This window comes from Saccoglossus kowalevskii, chromosome 20, assembly GCF_978046115.1.
Source record: "Saccoglossus kowalevskii chromosome 20, keSacKowa6.1, whole genome shotgun sequence".
Lineage (NCBI taxonomy): Eukaryota > Metazoa > Hemichordata > Enteropneusta > Harrimaniidae > Saccoglossus > Saccoglossus kowalevskii.
The window spans coordinates 26,851,538-26,876,854 of record NC_140660.1 but is presented as its reverse complement, the minus strand read 5'-3'; positions in this window follow the sequence as shown (position 1 = coordinate 26,876,854).

Sequence of the window (25,317 nt, the reverse complement as noted above, 5' to 3'; positions counted from 1 at the left end):
AGGGCGGTTTTGAACATTAATAACTCATTTTAACATCAGTGTTAATTGCCATAGCAACTGTGTGACAAATAGTAGAGGACAAATAATTAAGTGTCATTGAAGTTTACAAATTTGCACAACTCAGGGGCGGATACAGGACTTTTTATGGGGGGGGGGGGGGGACTTTAAAATCGCCAAAGTAAGTTAATGATTGTTTTATATTATACAAAAACAAATTGAATACATTTTTCAACGGGGGTGGGGGTGGGAGGTCCGGACCCCAAGAACAATCCCCCCCCCCCAGATCCACCACTGCAACTTTACATTTCTATATCAAACGAATCAAATGATATGTATGGTGCGGTCGCCAAAGCAGAAAGAAAATCGTACAAGACAAAGACGACTCTGAATGCTGTCTATTGACAATATAACATAGCAATCTACCAAAGGAATATCTACCTATGTAGACGACATATTCAAATAGATATATAGATTAAGGCCCAAAAAAACCTTATGTTGCCCTAAAGTCGAAAAATTGAAAAAAAAATGGGTCGGTCAGTCGGATTTTTTTTTTTTTAAACTCGTGAAAACTAAGGGTAAATAGCCAAGGTATATGGACATCATAGTATTCGGAACATGTCAGAGAAATACAGATCAACCCGAGGTTCAAAGTCGCCACTTACGGGAACTCTGGGGATCAAACAACGGTCCGGGATCGTTAATTTTTAGAGGAAACACTCTTTTACTGTTTAAAATAGTGAGTTTTTAATATTTGGGCCTATTAAAAAAAAAAAAAAAAACGCGACCCGATATTTCATATTTTTCGAACTGTCACTGCAGGCAACAAAACAATTTTTTGGGAGGGCCAGACTTGAATCATGAACATGTAGTAGTGTCTGCTTACATATCTGATGGCTAACATATTGTATGTATGCACACACACACACACACACACACACACACACACACACACACACACACACACCCACACACACACACACACACACACACATACACATACATACACACAGGTATTGAAACAAGTTGAATATTCACTTCGCAAAACAAATGATCTACTTTGACAGACCTTATAACTTAGAACACATCTTAAAGGGCGGTAGTCATAACACCACGCATGCACGAGATATATGGGGTCATATAAACAAAGATGGCGACTTATTTGGCTGTTGCACAGATCAGCGAGTACAAACTGAGAGAGTACAAACTGAGACGTTACTAATCATCATCAAGTATTTTTCATGTGATTGGAAGGTATCGAAGGAGTCACCGGCGGCAATCGATGCAAGTTGCGCCCAGGGCAAACCTCATTTCCATTGGAAGAGTGCATTGGATTGTGGGAAAATCAATGTTTATCAACACAATTGTGGCACATGCGCGCCGTGAAGACTAACGCCCTTTAGATAAACAATACAAGCAGTGTATTATTATCTCACCATTCTCACAGCTAACGCCCTCATATCCTGTTTGTAAACAGTCACATGTATACGATCCTGGTGTATTTATACATATACCATTATTATGACACGGAGTATGGAGACATTCATTGATATCTGAAATATACATTCATGTGAAGATAATAATATACAACATACATAGGATGTCATTACAGAATCTTACAAATAAAGGAGAGTGACTGTTCACGTCAGACACTATTTCTGGGAGATACAGTAAATGGCATAAGACTGTGGTTGTTATAAAAGTGTTATAAATATAATTTATATAAGTTAGAATTCAAATTGACCAATCAAGAAATTTGTACTAGTATTGCGACATCGACGTTAGTTTTAGTTAATATTAATGAAATAGTTCAACATTATCCAATCAGCAAGCGCCTCTTTTTCGAATATCCTGTCGCAGTTGCTACGTGATGGGAAGGCATGTGCGCACATTATGATCGTAGACAATATTTAGCTTTTGGGCCAATCATTACTGAATATTTGAATTTGAATGAAAGCTGATGACCGACTTATACATTTCTTTATAAATACACCTATAAGTAAATCTCTAGCGTTGTACCTTTCATTGTAGTAATTATTCTATATTTAAACAACGATGATTCCAACTAAGGTGCCTTATTAGATGATCTGAGACGTATATGGCAAAGTAATGTGCAAGGTGAACACATTATTGCATCCAGACTCTTCTCCAAATCAAATCAAATGAAATCAAATCAAATCAAATCCAAATTATTGTTGATATAAATTAACACTATCACAATTTTTAAAAAAATAGTTAAATATAAGGGTTTTTGGTGAAATTATTTACTTGCAAACGAAAGGTTCGATTATCTCGTGATAATGTAAAGCTATGATGTCATAAAAACATATAATTCTGATATTGGTGATTTGTAATATTCAATAATGTACTTTCACCATTCATTTCAAAGTTTACTGAAAATAACATTTCACTCGCCATGTTCACATGTTATCCCTGAAAATCCTGTGTTGGAACAATCACAGATGTACAATCCATCTGTGTTGATACACACACTGTTACCATGGCACGGAGAAATACCCCAGCATTCGTCAATATCTGAACATAACGAATAGTGTAACAATACTTTATATGTTTATGTTAAAACGCGGTGGTCATCGCGCAGCGCGTGTTCGAATTTCATGTAAAGAAACAATGTATTTTACACACGTTGTATACGTCGCTATGAGTCCCATATCGAACAGGACGCGGCGCGACAACTGCCGCCCTTTAAAGCTGTGAACATAAATTCGATAAATTACTACAATTTATGACTGTTAAAAAAATACGTTTATATTTCCCCCTAATAATAATATTCATAATACTGAACCTTTTTCACAATGTTTTCCATGGTAACCAGTGCCGTCACAATAACATCTGTACCCTCCTTGTGTATTCACGCATGAGCCGTAGTTCTGACACGAATTTTTAGTCACGCATTCGACAATATCTTAGAGAAGGTCATATCTTATATTTCAACTGTTCTGAATATACTTTTAAAACAAGGGATATCATTTTAAAACAACCTTTAATACTCAAATGCTCACCTGCTTCACAGTGGTTCCCATGGTAACCAGAGTCATCACAATAACATATGTATCCTCCTTGTGTGTTTACACAAGAACCGTCATTTTGGCACGGATTTGCAGTCACGCATTCGTCAATATCTGTTACATTTAGAGTGGGGTAAAAATACATACGGTCAGTTATTAAAGCGGGATCGTCGTCACCTGCGCACGCACGGGAATTGAGTCCCAAGCTAAAAACGCAAAGGCTCATGTGTAAACACTTGTTTGTAAACAATGACACGCTATGGCGGTCTGCCGCATGCGCAGGTGACGACTCCCCCGCTTTAAACATGTATTAAGCACATACGCGAAACGTGCATGCGACTTGTTTTAGAACAGCGACAACTGAATAAACTAACCAATATCGCAGTGAAATCCCTTATACCCTGTATTTGTACAGTCGCATTTGTAGGAACCTTTGTCATTGAGACATAACCCATTGTGTTTACATGGCTGAAAAGATGCACATTCGTCAATATCTGAAACAAACAACAGGTTTATGAATACAAGTGTACTCACAATAGGATGTAGTAACTGTGTTACTTTACTGTTAGAAATGACAAATAGTTTTCCTTTGTTGAGTGTCTGATTACTGTTAAATTATCAGGGCATACTTGTACAGTAGCTTGACACTTTTGTATGCGTTTGCCTAAATTTAGTTATATTTTATTTTGGACATTTGGTGCACGTAACAAGATACACACCTGTTTCATAGTGGTTTCCTTGGTAACCAGTGTCCTCGCAATAACACACGTACCCTCCTAGCGTATTCATACATGAACCGTCATTTTGACATGGATTTGCAGTCACGCATTCGTCAATATCTAGAGGTCATAATATAATAATAAATGTATTGCATCTTTAAAAATAGTTCACATCAATGTGTCAGTAAAATGTCAGTTATTGTTATTTCTGATTTCAAATATTTTTTTTTTCAAATAATTCAAGTGTTCACCAACTTGTCTTTTCTTGAACTCATAATATATTTAAATACCTGGACATCACTTTTTAATTCTTTCTGTTTGGTATCTAAGATATTCCAAGAAAAATGATCTTTATTTTTCAATTTTGATTCGGGAACGTTGCTTACAGATTTTGTCTTGTAAGGCTATTATGGGTTGGGTATGTTTATCTTTCTCTAATAATAATAATAATAATAATAATAACTTTATTGCATCCTTAGAAATACAATGTTTCTATCAGTTAATAGCAATAAAGATTAGTTGTGATAACTACTACTACAAAAAGAAAGTTAGTTGTTAAAAAAAAAAAAAAAAAAAAAAGATAAAGCAAGTGTTACATATCAAATGGCATTTTTATTTCTTGATTGAAATGCATTATGAATGAGTACATGAATACTTATTCAGAAGCAAGTTTTCATGTTTTTGATTACATAAGAGCAAATATGGTTCAAAAGTGTATGAGTCCTTAAACGTTATGTTCATTTTTAGTTTTCTATTATTATGTATTACACCCAACTTACAGAACTCTTCATGGCTGTGTCAGATATTATTTTGTATATTTTACTGTGTGGTATTTTTAAGGCGTGACAGACAAAGACAAATTTGCAGTATTTTATGTACAGTCAACTTTACCAACCAAAGTTCAATAATTCTGTCGTCGCCTCAACAATATACCTTGGCAGAATTTCCACTATAAAACTGTATTCCCTTCTGACGAAATCAAACACAATGGCGTGTGCTCTGATGTATTTCCATAGCAAATGGAACATTAAGTTATGTGGTGTGATGCGTTTCCATGGGAATTCGAATGTAAAGTCGCGCGTTTTCATCTGTAAAGCTATAACGTTATATACGACGATACAATCTATTGAAAATTTGAAACTGATGTGTGATTTGTTACAGGAATGCTGATTGGCGGGTCTATTTTTGGTGCACCCAATCAAATCATTCAAATTAACTGATGTCAAATACAGGATTTCCTGGCACAATCACGTACGGGTTGACAAATACGGCCATGGATCCCTGGCTTCAGCGAAACCGTGCAAGCCGATCAATGATATACAGTGTGTAATGGATAGGACAGGTTAATGATAGAAAGAATTTGGTGTGCATTTAGTTTAAAAATCAAAGAGAAATTTAACTTGTTTGTGCTTCAAAAAAAAACACATAAAAACAACTAACCAATATCGCAGTGAAATCCTTCATAGCCAGTATCTGTACAGTCACATTTGTAGGATCCTTTGTCATTGAGACATAACCCATTGTGTTTACATGGCTGAAGAGATTCACATTTGTCAATATCTGAAACAAACGTCGTAAGAAATCGGTTAATCACTTTTATTAACTATTATTGTTATAAAAGCCACGGTTAATAAGTTAATATTACTGTTTAACTAATCATATCATAGTGAAGCACCGATTGTTGATGTAGACCTTTTGACCGGGGGGGGGGGGGGGGGGGGGGGGACTTGCGAAAAATACTGACAGGGGTGTGTAGCTGGTTGTTTGAAACAACTACCCCTTATCAGACAGAGATAAACTCAAATTGCCCACCCCTTTTCAGACAAACTGTGGATATTTGACATCCCTTTCCAGACAGTAAGCATATAGGGGACCAAGGGAAAAGCAGGTGGACTCCCGGGGATGGACTTTCGATCGAAATGAAGTTACAGAAAAAAAATCAGCTTCATTCTCCTGATTGATGGATCACTCAAGCTCTAGAGACAGTCTTTGGAAAATATGGACACCTTTTTTAGACAGAAATAATGAAAAAAAGATACCCCTTTTCAGACAGACAGGGTGAAATAACATACCCCTTTTCAGACAGAAGTGGTGAATTCGGAACATGTACATGTGAGGGTCTTTTGAGCAGAACCATAATATAATACACCCATGTTGACACCTCGGGTAATGCCACCGTCGTCACCCTTCGTATCTAAGTAATTGATAGACAGTGGGTGTTAAGCTGTCTTGTTAACTGTTAGTTAAGTACACGATGCAAAGAAACATCAGTCTTTGTACTTCAAAACCATCGTCAAAACACAAAACGCGACTTAACAAGCGGTAGTCGTTGCGCTGTGCATGTGCCACATTTGTGTTGATAAACATTGATTCTCCCAAAATCCAATGCGCTCTTCAAATGGAAATCACAAGAATGAGGTTTGACCTTTGTGCAACTTGCACTGATTACCGCCAGTGACTCCTTCGATACCTTCCAATAACACGAAAATTACTTAATTGAAGCTTGGAAACGTCTCAGTTCGTACTCGTTGATCTGCGCAACAGTCAAAGTCGCCGTCTTTGTTTATATGAGACCCATATATCTCACACATGCGCAGCGCGACGACTACCACGCTTTAAGTAACTAGTATCTACATGTATTTGCGTGTATTATTAAGTGTTTAAATTATTCATCAATAAAATGCTGTTCACTTGTTTCGTATCAATATCAATCCCCTACACCATTTCTACGATTTGCACATTCTTTTGTGGCGTTCACTTGCACCTCCAGAAATTTGGTAGGAGGCCTCTTCTATTGACGTGGACTGGGTTTGTCAATTGATTTGTCAATTGTTCTCTTTCTTTGCAGGCTTTATCTTTTAAATCGGTCACTGTGGTTGGCTTTGTCGTCATTCGTCATTTAGAATATAGCAAAGTCCACAGAATACATTTTTATTGACGGTCGAGCTGCCAACTTTGGAAAATCAGAATTAGTACTCAGCACCTACTAAATTCGTATTTTCAATCTAAGTACCTATATAAAGATCTGATCATGTGTTATCCCAGTGCTAATGTATACCATAGGGTGGGTTAGGGCTAGCCCTGCGTACAGTGCTGTGTGTACGGGGACGCGTTCGGTTGATAGATGTCCCCACCATGTCCCCACACACAGCACTGTACGCAGGTGGGGACATCTATCAACCGAACGCGTCCCCGTACACACAGCACTGTACGCAGGGCCAGGTTAGGGCATGGACGTACTCCATGTCCATGGTTAGGGTAAATGTTGTCTCAAAACAATATATCAAACTGTACGGTTTAATTACAATGCATTGATTTAATTAATCAATGAACAAGCAAGGAAATTTGAATTGTTGCAAAATTAAATGTCAAGATAATATCCAAACCGTGACGATCATCAAAGTTACGACGTGACATAACTTACTTCGCGATGTTATACACCGATTTTACCAATAATTCCTCTTACTCAGCCATGATGCCATTCAAAAAATGTTACTTCTTTGTTTGATATGAAATAAAAGTAAAATTTGACTTAGTTTTATCGGGAGCAGTAAAAAACTATGTCCCGCCATGATGTTTGTGACGCAATGGTTGACTGACTGTCCTTTGACCCGATGGGTCAAGAATGCCATTAACCAATCAGAATGCTGCATGGTATTGCCGGTAGAACCCAAAGTTTTCCGAATGGTAGTGATCACAAAAATAACATTGCGAAAGTAAAGCTAAGTCGTAGCACGACGTGTTGGCAACGATTTCAGTTGAAAACTGCATGATGGTTATCGAAAGAGGTGATTAGAAATTTTAATGGTAAATAGGTCTTGAAAAAAGAGCTTTTACATGATTCACGATAACAGTTCAAATGTATTTTACCAAATCACGCAATAAACACGCTTTTTTTCTTGAGTAGCATAAGCTGACCGTGAACTCCGCTTTGACCATGTTTTATGCCTTTTTAAATTTCGTATTTATTTAATGCGTTTATGTATTATCGTATTCCCGTTGTATTTTCGTAACAAATACGAATTTTTCGTAGCGGTTGGCAGCTCTGTAAAAACGATTATGACGTTTACTGATATTTATTTATTTATTAACACACAACATCCCCCGGAAGGGATGAAAAGGGTTACAAATCAAATATTAGTAAAAGAAAAATAACTACATAAAAAGTAAGGGAACAAAAAAGCATTAAAGAAAAGAAAGATAAATTTGTATACGAGGAATGTATTACTGGCTTAGTTTATGTAGGTGCTGCTGTCTTGTATTAAAACAAGGAATTGACATTTTACAGTGGACTTTAAGTTCGTATCACCCATTTCACATGTAGAAAAGCTTTGTCGCGAGAGGGCGCAAATTATAGGAAAGATCGGTACGATAACAAATACGGGTAATCTCCAATAGCGCAATATGTGACGTCAGTGGGCACAAATACATACCTGTTTTTCCTCGGTGCAAATAACTATCTGTCGACAATAAATCCATATCTAATTATAAGGATAAAAAAAATATAGTTTTTGTTAATTTTCAGGTTGTTAAATATCAAGTTGCCACGGTAATCAGTACTGAAATTTGAAATAGGTGGAGAAAGTACTCTATAACTTAATGAGAAAAATTATGAGTTAGTTATTTTGGTGAGAATATGGATTGATTATTGGTTAAAACCACGTGACACTGTCAACACTGATAGTTGTACGAACCGACTTGTATATAGTAAAAGATTTAAATAAAAAGGAATTTAGTGCAGAAAAATGTATTGTAATCCACATGTGGATACCACTCCTATCAAATTATTTTATGACGTGAAGTGAAATTGCATATTCCGCGAGAGTATGGATTTTTTTAAATAATGTTATTTATAACGCTATCAAAACAGATCCATCACACAATATTTGTACTCTTGGTGGGTCTCACTCGAACGCAGTCTGAAAACAGGGACTTATAAATGGCCTCCGTTGGTGCCCACATCCATGCTGAACATGCCTGGGCCGATCACATTCAAACTTCACAACTATGCACGTCCATTCGTTTCACGAACTGATTCAAGATGGCGACCATTTTCTATGTTTAAAATTCATCAAAATCAAACAATTCTGCCATTCTGTAGCCGGATCTCGGTCGTGTATGAATGCATTTCGTTTAAATTTGGTACATATGTTGGATATAATGAGAAATCGATGCACGCCATTTGTTTGGATCGGATTAAGGATGGCCGACAGGCGCCCATTTTTTTTAAACAAATTAATGACAATGCCACTATAACGATCCGACAGTACAGTTTACAGTACAACTTTTGGTTGTCTGGAGACAATATGCTGATGAATGGCGGACACGACACGACATGTGTGTTCCTACCAGTTTCACAGTGTTTTCCTTCGAATGACGTCATAGAACAGTCACAATAGTAGGAACCACCAGTGTTGACACACACGCCATTGTTCAGACACAGTAAATGTGAGGCAGCGCACTCATCGATATCTGAATATAATGCACACAGTTATGGTTAATTATTACGTCATCCCAATTTTATATATGTACTCAATACTCATTATGATATATCACTCCGCCATGTCACTGTCACCAAATAACTGCTGTATTACTATGTGTACTGTGTAATCAACAACGAAATCGTTAATGGTTTGCACATCGCAAGATTAATTACGATATACTGCCATTGTGGTATACATTATGATTTATTTTGTTTTTATGACAATGGTATTCGTCAATGACAAGTGTTTTTTTCTAATCATCCGGGAACAAAGAGTCGCTACTATGACGTCATTATGACGAGGATGGTTGCATTCATTATCTTTCGGTTTGGTTGTTTCGTCTTAATTGACGGACGGCCGCCGAGGCATTGACGCTGTGAACGGCTGTAAATCAAATACAATGTACATACATCCATCCCTACGGTTTCTACAGATAGACAGCTTGTAGTAAAAACAGTAAAAACTTTTTTTTAAATCTTTAAAACACTCTTCTATACCGACAAGTGATAATATTGTTCTTAGCTGTGAACGTATTCTATTTTGATTTCCCCAAAAATGTACACTATTAAGCCATCTTATTTCAATAGGTAAATATGTTTTATATATGTGCCGCTTTACAAATGTAACGCCTTCTCTTGATTATTTTATAAAGATTGTCAAAAAAAGAAATGTATTGAAAAAAATGTCTTGAACAAAACAAAGCACGTCTGATCGTCCCCTGTGCTAAACTATTTTTGTAATGTTTTGTAAGTCGTGTCTGTGACGTTTTTACTGTTATGTGAACCATTGTACGTGTAATTATTATTAGAAAATAAAATTTTATTAAAAAAAAAAAAAAAAAAAAAACAATCTTCCCAATGAAACTACTTGACAATATAACCATACAACCACTCACAGCAAAAATAACTAACGACGTTGCTTGAAAACAGAAGATGTTCACAGTTGGTTTTAGTACAGGGTTGTTTGTGAAAGTTATAAGATTCAGCCCATCCCAAAAATCTCCTTCTATGGTTAAGTTTTTAACCCATAATCCTTTGCAAATTCCAATATGGTAGAAACACAAGTGTCATGGCGCACCAAGCCGGAAACCAGAGAAAATTCCATCCTATTTGTGCCAAAGCGCATCGACGCAAGAGGGCGCGCTTTACGATCTGTGTACATAGTATTCCTTACCCAATTCACAATGTACCCCTTCATAACCATTGTCACCACAGGAACACTTGTATGACCCAGGCAAGTTTTGACATATACTATCATGCTCGCAAAGAGTATCAGTTGCACATTCGTCAATGTCTAAAATAAAAAATAAACTTCTTATGATTTGACGGTCGTCATGGCTACAGTGACAGCCCGTCGCATTAACATGCTGCCTAAAGATCTCAAGATCCCAACGTTCATAACTTGTTATCGTGTTTCACATTGAGCTTTAACACCATCATTAACACCAAACATAAAGGGCGGTAGTCGTGGCGCATGCGCGAGATATATGGGTCTCATATAAACAAAGATGGCGACTTAAATTGACCGTTGCACAGATCAACGAGTACTAAATGAGACGTTTCCAAGCTTTAATTAGATATTTTTAGGTGATTTGAAAGTATCAAAGGAGTAACCGGCTGTATTCAGTGCAAGTCGCGCCCAGGCCAAACCTCATACTTGGGATTTCCATTTGAAGAGCGCGTTGGATTGTGGGGGAATCAATGTTTATCAACACAAACGTCGCACATGCGCAGCGCGACGACCACCGCCTTTAACCTGTGTTGGCTACGTGCTCCCGCGTTAGAATTTACACCACGCGAGAACTAGTCATTGACATAAAAGAATATCGATACTAAGGCTGTTTTAGCTGCTAATTGATATAGTACTAGGTACAACTACGGAGTATCCTGGATATTTCTAACGAGACTAAAACACCTTCCTCATTACATAATTTTACCAGTGTCACAGATCAGTCCGCTATATCCGGTTCCGGTACAGTCACACTCATACCCGCCAGGCGCATTGATACATTCTCCTTGATTCTTACAGGGAAGTAAGTCACATTCGTTTAAATCTAAAACGGCAAAAAGTAAATGCATGTAACACAATATAATAAAGGTAAATTCAGTATTAATTGAATGCGGCATATACAAAAATGAGTAATGTGCAAATATCTAAAAACACCAACTTACCCATAATGCATGTACTGCCATGGTAACCGGTTCCCTCGCAGTCACAAATAAAAGACCCATGTGTGTTTATGCATTTGCCATTGTTTGCACACTGGTCATCCTGTTTACACTCATTTATATCTGAAATATCAATGCGCAACTTTATATTGCACTGTGGGATATGTGTGTACAAGTAATGACAGCTTTTAATCCACCACACTGCTTCCGGTGACAAATTCAAGTTTGTTTTTAAGGAATATGTGGGTTATTACGTGAAGTGACCAGGATAGTGATGGCGACGTTTGAAAGTTCCTTCAATTTTAAAGCGAGAGGGTCGTTACCTGCGCACGTGCGAGAATTGAGTCCCAAGCGATGATAACAACACACGCTAAGAACGCAAAAGCTCGTGGGTAGACGCTTGTTTGTAAACAATGGCACGCTATGGCGACCTGATATAGGTGACGACTCCCCCGCTTTAAGTAACTTCAAAAATAAAATAAAAAAATAAAATCTAAATGCAACGCTATTATTTGTCTTCATTACAATAAATTCCATCGTGCATTGTTATTGGTAATCTGCTTCGGGTGGACGCTAAACACTAACCGCTTGGGCGATTATTGACAAAAATCATCTGATGTGGTAACCTTCTAAATACCATAGCTGCTGTCCTTATTGCAGTACACACATTAATTGACTACATTTAGGTGACAATACAACTTTAATTGTTCCAAATTACATGAATACGTTACCCATATTACAAATACGGCCGCTGTAACCAGTTCCATCACAGTCACAGCTGAACAGCGACGCAGTATTGTAACAGATACCGTCGTTATGACATGGAGTAAAAATACAGAAATCTGAAACAAATGATAATCAGTAACAGAATACAGAAACGGCTGAGGTTTTCATGAGAATACAGATGGGTAGTAATAAACCATGTAACAATACTGTTGAGCATGTACCAATACGTTAAGCATGTATTAATAACATTAAGCATGCACTATCACCGTTAATACTAATACTAATACCGTTAAGTATGTACCAATAGAGACATTAAGATGCTCACTGCTTTGTGCATGTTCTCCGCGCAAACTAATGACGTCATCGGTTGTCTGGTCGTACGGCAGTCATTTTGAACGTGATCAAGGTGACTGACTCGTAGTTGCTTTTCGAGAGTTTTTCTCGCTGTCAATTTTGATTAATTTTCACTGACATTGATACAACGTTTTATATTGGAGTGATTTTGTATATTTATGATGAGATAAGAAATATTGGATGTATTTTAGCTGATATTTATACCCACTGAAAACACATGACATTGATCTGCTGAAAGAGGATTCGGCAAACAGGTCTGGGACCTCAGCAGAGTGGATGGAACTAACTACTAATTCAGTTTCCAGACGTGAAATGACATAACAAACTTTATTGGATAGATGGTTGCCCAATGATAGACGGATTGACATGGTTCTGGTTTCAGTTACGTTCTCGTTGTGGACGCTTGTACATAGTCGTTTTCCGACACCCCAGAACGTAATGCAAACGAAATTAGAACACGTTACGTTCCCGTTACGTACGCAAATCTTAAACTCTCTAATACGTTAAGCATGTACTAATATCGTTAAGCATATACTAATAACGTTAAGCATGTATAGATACCGGTAAGCATGTACTAATACCGCTAAGCATGTACAATTACCGCTAAGCATGTACTAATACAGTTAAGCATATACCAATACCGTTGAACATATACTAATACCGTTAAGCATGTACTAATACCGTTATGCATGTACAATTACCGTTGAACATGCAATATTACCGTTAAGCATGTACAATTACCGCTAAGCATGTACTAATACAGTTAAGCATATACCAATACCGTTGAACATATACTAATACCGTTAAGCATGTACTAATACCGTTATGCATGTACAATTACCGTTGAACATGCAATATTACCGTTTAGCATGTACAAATACAGTTAAGCATGTACTAATACCGTTCAACATGTACTAATACCGTTAAGCATGTACTAATACCGGTAAGCATGTACTAATACCGTTAAGCATGTACAATTAGCGCTAAGCATGTGCAAATATAGTTAAGCATGTACCAATACCATTTAGCATATGCCAATACCGTCAAGCATGTATGAAGGCAGTTCAGTGCGAATATTGTCTCATTGCTATTTTAGCAATCCTCGGGGGCGGAGCTACGTCACAGGACGTTCTACGTTGCTAAGACGCGCACCACTGTACCACGTATTTCTATGGGTTCTGTGCGCGCTGCTGTGGAACGCCGGTCGAGCCGGTGAAAACTCGAGAAAACAACGCAAACTCAACTTTGAAGTAATCCTGAACAACCAAATTCATATATGTTACACACGTAGGGATGATCTTGTTACACTGTTCAGGGCACTCTCAACAACCATCGCAAAGTACCGTTTTCTGTGAGTTTTTGGTCTTTGTTTTCACCGCGAAGGTTGCCAGGCGGTAGAAAATGCCCGGATGTCCGCCCCCGAGGATAACCTTATTATTAAAGTACGTTCGTACGTATCAAATGTAATATTCTAGGCATAAATACACAAGCCTTAATAACAACAAAAACATTATGCAATACAAGTCTCTAAATTCTATTATCAAATAGCAAACAATAGTGAGGATACAGCCCAATGCTCATAGCGCCCTCGACGGCGGAGCCTTCCGCTTGGCCAGGGTTTACCTACTCGAACCATGAACAATATTACTTCTATCGGCGTAAACAAAAACAAGTTCCAAATTGGCATAAATGTGCTGCAAATTTCGATTTTTTGAATATGTACATATTCATCTTTTCTTAATCTCGTTTGGAATTTCATTAATTGCCATGTAAGCTGTATTTTGTACTTTATTTTAGCTAGAATTAATTTTGGTTGTTTATTTTCACTGATTTGTATTAGTTGAATCTAACCCTTCAGTGAATATATCGAAAATAAATTCCCAGAGAAAAAAAAAAGTATTTTATAGTAGATGAATTGCCAAATAAATTAAATCTCGAATCGAATGGTGGCCTTGACTAATTTGCACATCAAAGCATTTGGTACCAATTATCCAAAATTTTAGATGATTTGCTGTGACGATATTAGCATTTGGTACCAATTATCCGAAATTCTAGATGATTTTCTGTGACGATATTAGCATTTGGTACCAATTATCCGAAATTTTAGATGATTTGCTGTGACGATATTAGCATTTGGTACCAATTATCCGAAATTTTAGATGATTTGCTGTGACGATATTAGCATTTGGTACCAATTATCCGAAATTCTAGATGATTTGCTGTGACGATATTAGTATTTGGTACCAATTATCCGAAATTTTAGTTAATTTGCTGTAACGATATTAGCATTTGGTACCAATTATCCGAAATTCTAGATGATTTGCTGTGACGATATTAGCATTTGGTACCAATTATCCGAAATTTTAGATGATTTGCTGTGACGATATTAGCATTTGGTACCAATTATCCGAAATTTTAGATGATTTGCTGTGACGATATTAGCATTTGGTACCAATTATCCGAAATTTTAGATGATTTGCTGTGACGATATTAGCATTTGGTACCAATTATCCGAAATTTTAGATGAGTTGCTGTGACGATATTAGCATTTGGTACCAATTATCCGAAATTTTAGATGATTTGCTGTGACGATATTAGCATTTGGTATCAATTATCCGAAATTTTAGATGATTTGCTGTGACGATATTAGCATTTGGTACCAATTATCCGAAATTCTAGATGATTTGCTGTGACGATATTAGCATTTGGTACCAATTATCCGAAATTTTAGTTAATTTGCTGTGACGATATTAGCATTTGGTACCAATTATCCGAAATTTTAGATGATTTGCTGTGACGATATTAGCATTTGGTACCAATTATCCGAAATTTTAGATGATTTGCTGTGACGATATTAGCATTTGGTACCAATTATCCGAAATTTTAGATGATTTGCTGTGACGATATTAGCATTTGGTACCAATTATCCGAAATTTTAGATGATTTGCTGTGACGATATTAGCATTTGGTACCAATTATCCGAAATTCTAGATGATTTGCTGTGACGATATTAGCATTTGGTACCAATTATCCGAAATTTTAGATGATTTGCTGTGACGATATTAGCATTTGGTACCAATTATCCGAAATTTTAGATGATTTGCTGTGACGATATTAGCATTTGGTACCAATTATCCGAAATTCTAGATGATTTGCTGTGACGATATTAGCATTTGGTACCAATTATCCGAAATTCTAGATGACTTGCTGTGACGATATTAGCATTTGGTACCAATTATCCGAAATTTTAGATGATTTGCTGTGACGATATTAGCATTTGATACCAATTATCCGAAATTTTAGATGATTTGCTGTGACGATTTCAGCATTTGGTACCAATTATCCGAAATTCTAGATGATTTGCTGTGACGATATTAGCATTTGGTACCAATTATCCGAAATTTTAGATGATTTGCTGTGACGATATTAGCATTTGGTACCAATTATCCGAAATTCTAGATGATTTGCTGTGACGATATTAGCATTTGGTACCAATTATCCGAAATTTTAGATGATTTGCTGTGACGATATTAGCATTTGGTACCAATTATCCGAAATTTTAGATGATTTGCTGTGACGATATTAGCATTTGGTACCAATTATCCGAAATTTTAGATGATTTGCTGTGACGATATTAGCATTTGGTACCAATTATCCGAAATTTTAGATGATTTGCTGTGACGATTTCAGCATTTGGTACCAATTATCCGAAATTCTAGATGATTTGCTGTGACGATATTAGCATTTGGTACCAATTATCCGAAATTTTAGATGATTTGCTGTGACGATATTAGCATTTGGTACCAATTATCCGAAATTTTAGATGATTTGATGTGACGATATTAGCATTTGGTACCAATTATCCGAAATTTTAGATGATTTGCTGTGACGATATTAGCATTTGGTACCAATTATCCGAAATTCTAGATGATTTGCTGTGACGATATTAGCATTTGGTACCAATTATCCGAAATTTTAGATAATTTGTTGTGACGATATTAGCATTTGGTACCAATTATCAGAAATTTTAGATGATTTGCTGTGACGATATTAGCATTTGGTACCAATTATCCGAAATTTTAGATAATTTGCTGTGACGATATTAGCATTTGGTACCAATTATCCGAAATTTTAGATGATTTGCTGTGACGATATTAGCATTTGGTACCAATTATCCGAAATTCTAGATGATTTGCTGTGACGATATTAGCATTTGGTACCAATTATCCGAAATTGTAGGTGATTTGCTGTGACGATATTAGCATTTAGTACCAATTATCCGAAATTGTAGGTGATTTGCTGTGACGATATTAGCATTTGGTACCAATTATCCGAAATTGTAGGTGATTTGCTGTGACGATATTAGCATTTGGTACCAATTATCCGAAATTGTAGATGATTTGCTGTGACGATATTAGCATTTGGTACCAATTATCCGAAATTTTAGATGATTTGCTGTGACGATATTAGCATTTGGTACCAATTATCCGAAATTCTAGATAATTTGCTGTGACGATATTAGCATTTGGTACCAATTATCCGAAATTTTAGATGATTTGCTGTGACGATATTAGCATTTGGTACCAATTATCCGAAATTGTAGGTGATTTGCTGTGACGATATTAGCATTTGGTACCAATTATCCGAAATTTTAGATGATTTGCTGTGACGATATTAGCATTTGGTACCAATTATCCGAAATTTTAGATGATTTGCTGTGACGATATTAGCATTTGGTACCAATTATCCGAAATTTTAGATGATTTGCTGTGACGATATTAGCATTTGGTACCAATTATCCGAAATTCTAGGTGATTTGCTGTGACGATATTAGCATTTGGTACCAATTATCCGAAATTGTAGGTGATTTGCTGTGACGATATTAGCATTTGGTACCAATTATCCGAAATTGTAGATGATTTGCTGTGACGATATTAGCATTTGGTACCAATTATCCGAAATTTTAGATGATTTGCTGTGACGATATTAGCATTTGGTACCAATTATCCGAAATTTTAGATGATTTGCTGTGACGATATTAGCATTTGGTACCAATTATCCGAAATTTTAGATGATTTGCTGTGACGATATTAGCATTTGGTACCAATTATTCGAAATTTTAGATGATTTGCTGTGACGATATTCTCCGAATTGTGGTTCGAATTTCGCGCGTGGAAATGTATATTACATGACGCGAAATTTCATTTGTTTTCCCTGACAGACATACAGAAACGAAATATATGAGGCCCCCCCCCCCCCACACACACACACATACACAAACATACTGGTGTAACCTTAGTTGTGACGCCACACATTGAATTAACTTTTAATATAGTTGCGATATGAACTCGATTAAAACGCGTTTCTATATAGGGTTGCGTTTTAATTGGAGTTTAATTAAACTCCATTACAATACAATACAACGTAGAATTGCGTTTTAATTAAGTTTAATTAAATAAAACTTGAATATCCCGTGACTGAACATAGAAATGTTTTCGAAGCTTAGGTTTAGTATCGGGGGAAGGTATGGTACAATTATATTAATATTAATATAAATTGAACCATACCTTTCACCTTTACTAAACCTAAGCTTCACAAACTTGACTTAAATTCGATTAAATATTAATATAAATTATGAAACATTGTGAAGCCAGGGTTTGTGGCATAATTCTGGGTGGCTTAATAGCGTAGTTGTGTTCCAGGTGCAATGGCTTCATAATCAACCTTGCACACACACACACACACACACACAGACACTACAATCAGAAGCAGTAATTTCAATAAAGTACATTTCCCACGGTACAGTAGATGTTATTAATATTTTGGTTTGAATGTGTTCGGTATTTCATGAATACAAACAATACTCACCAAAAGCTAACGCCGTTGTTATAGAATTAACGCCCAAAATAAACATCAATATAATCTCCATCTCACTACTAACAGCAAAACTATGAAAATAAAAACCAGTGAAATTATAATCATTTTTCATAATTCAGACAATATTACATTTTATTTAACTGCAAATTTTTGCTTGAATCCATGAATATCATATATTTTTTATAATATACGATCCTGTATAATTTGATACCGAATATACATATTGGTAATACTAAATATAGTTTATACAGGGTCAATAAACTTGAGTCTATACATAATATATATTGCAATTGTAAGAACACAACAAAGTAATTGTACTTTACCGCTGACTCGAGAAGCGTATAGTTTGTCATATTCTTATACTTTGCTGAATGAATAAAATTATTATCATTTTGTATTCTGCCACATGCAACTATGGCTGGCAAATGACGAATTCGAAACATACTAGTAGATAAGCATAGCAAACAAGTTGTTAAAAACTTACTTTTTTTCTGTATAATCTTGACGCAAAAAAGTAGGACCCACAATCTCAGCACAGACGGTATAATGACGTCACTGGATAAAATTGTGCGTCTTCCACTGAATAATAGATATTTATATTAGTATATGTGAATACAGTCTTGAAGTGAATTCACACCGATCCATAAACAGAAGTAATATTGCTGCGACAAGATAACGTAGTGTTATATGGTTAATAACAATCAACCATAGATTTGTATCGATGTAGTTCTTCAACTAATATACTTTACTAATATACGGATCGAATTATTATGTAACGTAAGGCCGCACCGTTCGTTCAAATACCAAAATCCAAACAATATTTGCTAAAGAAATTTAACGATGAATTTCTTCATCCGTCGCAGGTATAGTTGACTACCCAGAATGCAGTTCGTCTAGGCGAATTTACTGTTACGTGGTAACTAATAAACTGAAACTGTCACACGCTTAGATATAAATATTCCCTTGAATATATATACACACAAATCACTTCGCGTTACGTGAAAACATGACTTTGTCGTACCGAATTTATTCAGTGGAAGTACCTCTACCATCGTATTTCGTTGAATTTCTTCTACTAATAACTGCAATTAATTCGACAGACAATAATTTATTTATCATAATTTTATGATTTTAATTTTTATTGTAATTATTGTTAGGCGACGTGTATTTAAAGTCATAGCAGACATAATATTTCCATATATATTATTTCATTAGTCTAGTGGGCAGTCTTTGTTTGGGTCAGCGATTTATAAAACCTATCATACAATTTATAAGAAGTTATTTTTTATACGTATATATAAAATATTATTATACATCTGTCACCGTAACGCCATAAGTTACAGCGTCTTGTAATGTTGCGGTATTGTACTGGGTATTTTCATCCTATCATATAAGAAAATGCGAATTCCAAATATGGAATGATTACGCACGTAAGCATCCTCTGATAATAAAAACAAACATGGCTGCCACCAGAGTTCGGACCAGACTCCCCACAAAGAAGTTCGCTGTTCTGATTTCAGCATTCTTATGATGTATCCTTGAAAGGAAAAGATGTATTATAATAAGGTTATTACGAGGATACCTCAAAGTTTGCACTCAGGCAGTATGCCTGCGCGTCGGTCGATACTCCCGCTGTACTGTCCTCGTAATTACCTTATCGTATTTATTTATAATGTATACAACACTCACCTGAATTTAAGGTGAGAGTACTTCGCAGGCAATTGTTGCCTGGACCCAACCAGATGTACGTTGAGGTCGCCCTTGGCTATAATTTTGCTAATTTGACCGACATACTTAAAAATTGGGGACAATAAGAATGATTCGATCGTTAAACTCACGATGCCGAAAAACATCGTTGTGTTTTGATTCTGCTGGAAAACAAAAAAAGTAGCATCAGAAAATAGCAAGTTCTAGGATTCATTCAATGGTTACGACCCAAACTCAAATATTTGTACCCTGGCGAGGAAACTGTTTCGTCCGCATGTCACCGTCAGTTTTATCAATCCGCGTGCGATGTGAATCTACCTCTCTTCCTGCAAATTCCATTGCTGTTTCCAGGACAACGGTCCATATGATACTGTTTTTTTTTGGGGGGGGGGTCCACACTTTTCGGAGGGACATTTAATAAAAGCATTTGTATCAATTCCAAACCTAGCAAAAGAAAGCTTTATGATATGTTTGACAGTGCTTCCGATTGAACACCCGTCCGACTGATTGCTTTTGTGTTTGATGGTCTAATTTTGAAACAAAAACCTTGAAGGGCGGTAGTCGTCGCGCCACGTGTGCGCGAGATATGGGTCTGATATAAACGAAGAAGGCGAATTCGACTGTTACGCAAATCAACGAGTACAAATAAGGCCTTATCAGTATAAAAATGTATTTTCTTTAGGAGGTTGGAAGGTATCGAAGGAGTCACCAGCGGTAATTAGTGCAAGTCGCGCTCAGATTGCTATTAGAATAGCGCATTAGATTGTGGGGAAATCAATGTTTATGAACACAAATGTCGCACACCACCACCCTTTAACCAATGATTGTTTATATTCACAGAGTATTACATTAAAGCGGGGGTTGTCATCTGCGCACGCGCGAGAATTGAGTCCCAAGCGACGATAACAACACACGCTAAAAACGCAAAGGCTCATGAGTAGACGCGTGTTTGTAAACAATGATACGCTATGGCCATCTGACGCATGCGCAGTTGACGACTCCCCCCCCCCTCCTCCCTTCGATGAATTTATACATAACACGTCTCTGCACTGCTTCGTATAATTCAATATATTCCTTGGTCCGCGAGGATCAGACTGAACTACCGTATTCCAGACTTTGTTTCACGACATAAAATGCAATATAAAGTAATCTTTTAGTTGTTATACTCCAAAGAAAAGAGAAGAAGGAATTCACGTTTTTAATCTTTATTCTAATTTGATGGTCAAATGAAAGAATATTCGAAACACTCAATGGCATTGCCATGATTATTACAACTATATCCACAGTTGCTATTATTATTATTAATTTTTATATTGCGCATAATCTCAATGCACTTTACATAAAAATTGTTATAAAAATATTAATTATTTTGAAAAATAAGATTACATTAAAACCAGATAAAAACACTTCATTGTACGGATGTACTATGGTAAGCTATATTGTAAAGATGAGTTTTTAATTGAGACTTCAAAATCGGACATAGTAGGTGCAAGGCGAAGAGTTCTGGGAAATGCGTTCCAGAGCTTGGGTGCAGCAACCGAAAATGCCCTCTTTCCGTAATGCTCTTGTTTATAACGGGGTTCAAATAACCTTACAGTGAACAAAGAATGAGTTTGTCTAACTGGAACTGGAATATTAATGAGGTCGGATAGATAAGATAGCGCTTCAGTGTGTAAAATGTTATATACAAAAATTAAAACCTTAAAAACAATACGCTAGAAAATAGCGGGAATTAACTGCTCAGTACTACTACGATTTATGGTAGAAGCCTAGTCATAATATTTGACAAAACTGGTCCTAATTTGCATGCCAATGTTCATTAGTTTATTATGTACAATCATGAAGCTAATGTTCTTTGGTACAATGAAATAGCATTATTTTGTGTGTTACAGTTAAGTTTTTTGGGAAATGTGTCCTAATATTTTATTAAATGGCTATTTTAGAACAATTCCATATAACACAATGCAATTACATTTTTTGACACTTTTCAAAACCCAGATTTTTTAAATAATTCAGAACAACAAAAAGTACTCCATCATTAACAATATATGATTTTTTCAGTCTATGTCACCAGGCTAGATTTTGAGATATTGCATAATATCTCTGCCATAGAAACCTGTGGTAAAAGCGTTATAATAGTGTCAAAATGGCGACTTTCCACTAAAATACAACCATTAATTTCTCGAAAAAAAGACTGATGACCCCTAACTTTCTTTAGGTCAATATCCTTATATTACCTTGGAGTACATTTTATTGCAAAATGAGTGAATTCTGCGTTTTTAAATTCATGAGTAGGCTTCTACCTTAAAATATTTCTAATACGGCCAATATGACTTAATGCATAAGAGGCTGATTTACACACATTTGACATTTGTTTATGGAATAAAGCAAAACTATCGATGTGAAACCCAAGATTCCTCACCAAATTAAAGGATGCTTGCCATATTTTGAGTATAAGTGTATCACTTCAGTTTTCCTGTCATTCAAAACCTGTTTGACACCACCATTTTTGAATTTCATCAATTCACATCTCAATCACAAGTCTAGACATTTCAGCGTTTTTACATGTGGTATATAATTGTGTATCATCGGCATACATCATGACATTCTTTCTTCATGATATCTTTCAAGGGAGCACAATAGAGAGTGGAAAGAATTGGGTCTAATGCACTGCCCTGCGGCACACCATACAACAGTTCACGTAGTATCAGGGGTAACATCTCTTTCTCTCGGGTTCTCCACACGTGTCAGGGGGGAAACTCGTCTCGTCTCTCTATCTCGTCCCCTTGAGGTACGGGATCGGGAAAGTCACTTATACTTTACAGTCAAATAAGACACACACAACGAAATACGTTTCAGCTCTCGTCTTAGTCGGTCAATCGAGCACTCTATAAGACACAGCGCCCTGGGGAAAAAATCCCCAAGACTCTCGCAAGGCTGACCCAAGACTCGCTCAAGACTGGACTGCGTCAAGGCTCGCCCCTGGACTCTCTCGGACTCACGACTGCCCAGGACTGCACTCGACTGCGTCTGTCGTGGAGTATTCGCCAAGACCAACTCAAACTCTCTTTATTCATTTTCAAAACTCTAACCAATTCCAATGCAGTAAAAAGACTCTAGGGCGTAACCTTCAATCATAAAGCCAATCACACTAAGTACTGAATACGTCATATCTTTTGATTAATCGTTCACTACATTAATAACTACGGATGTCAGAATAGCGACGGTATCTTGTAATTAGTTCTAAACCACTGAGCCAAGTTCCGTCCTAAACTTCAAATAGGCCTACACGATGACAGACATAACACAGCAATTCAGCTAATAATCAACTAATTAAGTCGGTTAACAGATACGCGAAAACAAATTCATGACAGTAGTCCCGATTATACACCATCAATACAAACACATTGAGTTCTACCTTTCTAATTCGATGAAAACCAATTTAAAGCAAAATTATTATATATCATATTGCATATATTTCCTCCTACAACTGTAGGATAAAACACCTCGGACATATCTCATTCTACTCAGCTTGAGTGTGAGCACAAAGTTAATATTTGAAGATTTTAATATCTTTTTTCATTACCGAGAAATTTAACCCCCAAATGTTGAATACCTTCGCGCCAAATGTATCTTAGTATACAATTCTAGGATTAAAAAGCACGGACATATCTCATTCTACTCAGCTTGTGTATGGGCAACAATTTACTGTTCGTTTTATGATGTCTATTTTTATTAGCGAGAAAGTTGACCTCAAAGTTGGGGTAGCTTTTTACCAGCAACGGTTTTTAACTGCTCTGAGACTTTTTTTTGGCTTGGCTGATTTTGTTCATACTTGACACGCAGGTAGTACCGTCACTAATTGGAAAACAAATCCTGGCCCAACGCTTCCATGGCAACAGCCAAAAAATTGATTTTTGATAACTTTTGCCCTGATGTATTACTTCCTACCAGTCTTGTAATAGCAGTGTTCAAATGATCATGTCTTTTATTTTGGCTACGTTGCGCACTGGTAAGATATCACCGGCGCCGACATTGTTACACTGTATAAACTTTGAACTATGAATGAACTTTGAATGCTGCGTTCAATCTAGAAAATACTATCGCAAAACAGTTGGAAAAAATAAGTATATTAGCAGAATACGTCCTAGTAATATAAAATAAAGTGACTTCTAAGGAATGAATGTTTTTGCGAACTTCGTAGACGGGGCCCTTTTTAGTTATAGTTAACCGACGTTAGCCTCACATTCGTATCGAACCTTGGCAACAGCCGAAAACATGTTGTTTGTTTTTTGAGCGAACCGCATCGCCAACCAGCCTACGGGCTTGTTTATTTATTTCTTCTCAGACAACCACTGTGCTTACATACATTCAATTTGACATCGTATTATGAGATAAATAATTGGTTTGATTTTGTCTCGCCCATTATTGTGTATCTCCCTATTCTTTATACACACAATATAGGGGGTTGCGTCGTTCTATAATTCCTATTATATAGTCACAATATACTAATTTATTATATATAAATATATGGCGTTTCACTCATAAAATTTAAGGCTGAGAAGAAAAATATCTCTGTTTCTCGTTTCCGCACGCATCATTTTGAACTATGCGCCTCGGACGTTTTTTTTTCCTTTTAAAGCATTCCAAAATGCGCCTGCACTTGTCTCAAATTCCTCCCATTTTAGCTCAGTATTCAAAAAAAAAAAAAAAAAAAAAAAAAAAAAAAAATCGCCTCGCCGCCGCCTTTTCGAAATTTCTATGAAACGAGAAGCAGAGAATTTTTTTCCTGGCCTAAACTGTTATTTGAAATGCATGTTACGACATGTCACGCGCATTATTTCAAACTGAAGTAAACACAAAATCTCCTTAATCTTTATTTTCTCATTTCGTCAACATTTGCATTAAGGTAGAAGCCCACTCATGATTTCAAATACACAGAATTTATTCATTTTCCAATAAATTGTACTTCTGGATAATATAAAGATATTGACTTAAAAAAAGTTCGAGGTCACCAGCTTAATTTTTGAGAAAATGATGGTGGTATTTTAGTGGATAGTGGCCATTTTGGCAGTATTATAGTGCTTTTACCATAGGATCCGATGGCAGAGATATTATGCAATATCTCAAAATCTAGCCTGGTGATATAGGCTGAAAAAATAATATATTGTTACTGATGGAGTATTTTGTGTTTTCCTGAACTTTATCAAAAATCTGGGTTTTAAAAAGTGTCGAAAAATGCATTTTTGTTTAACAT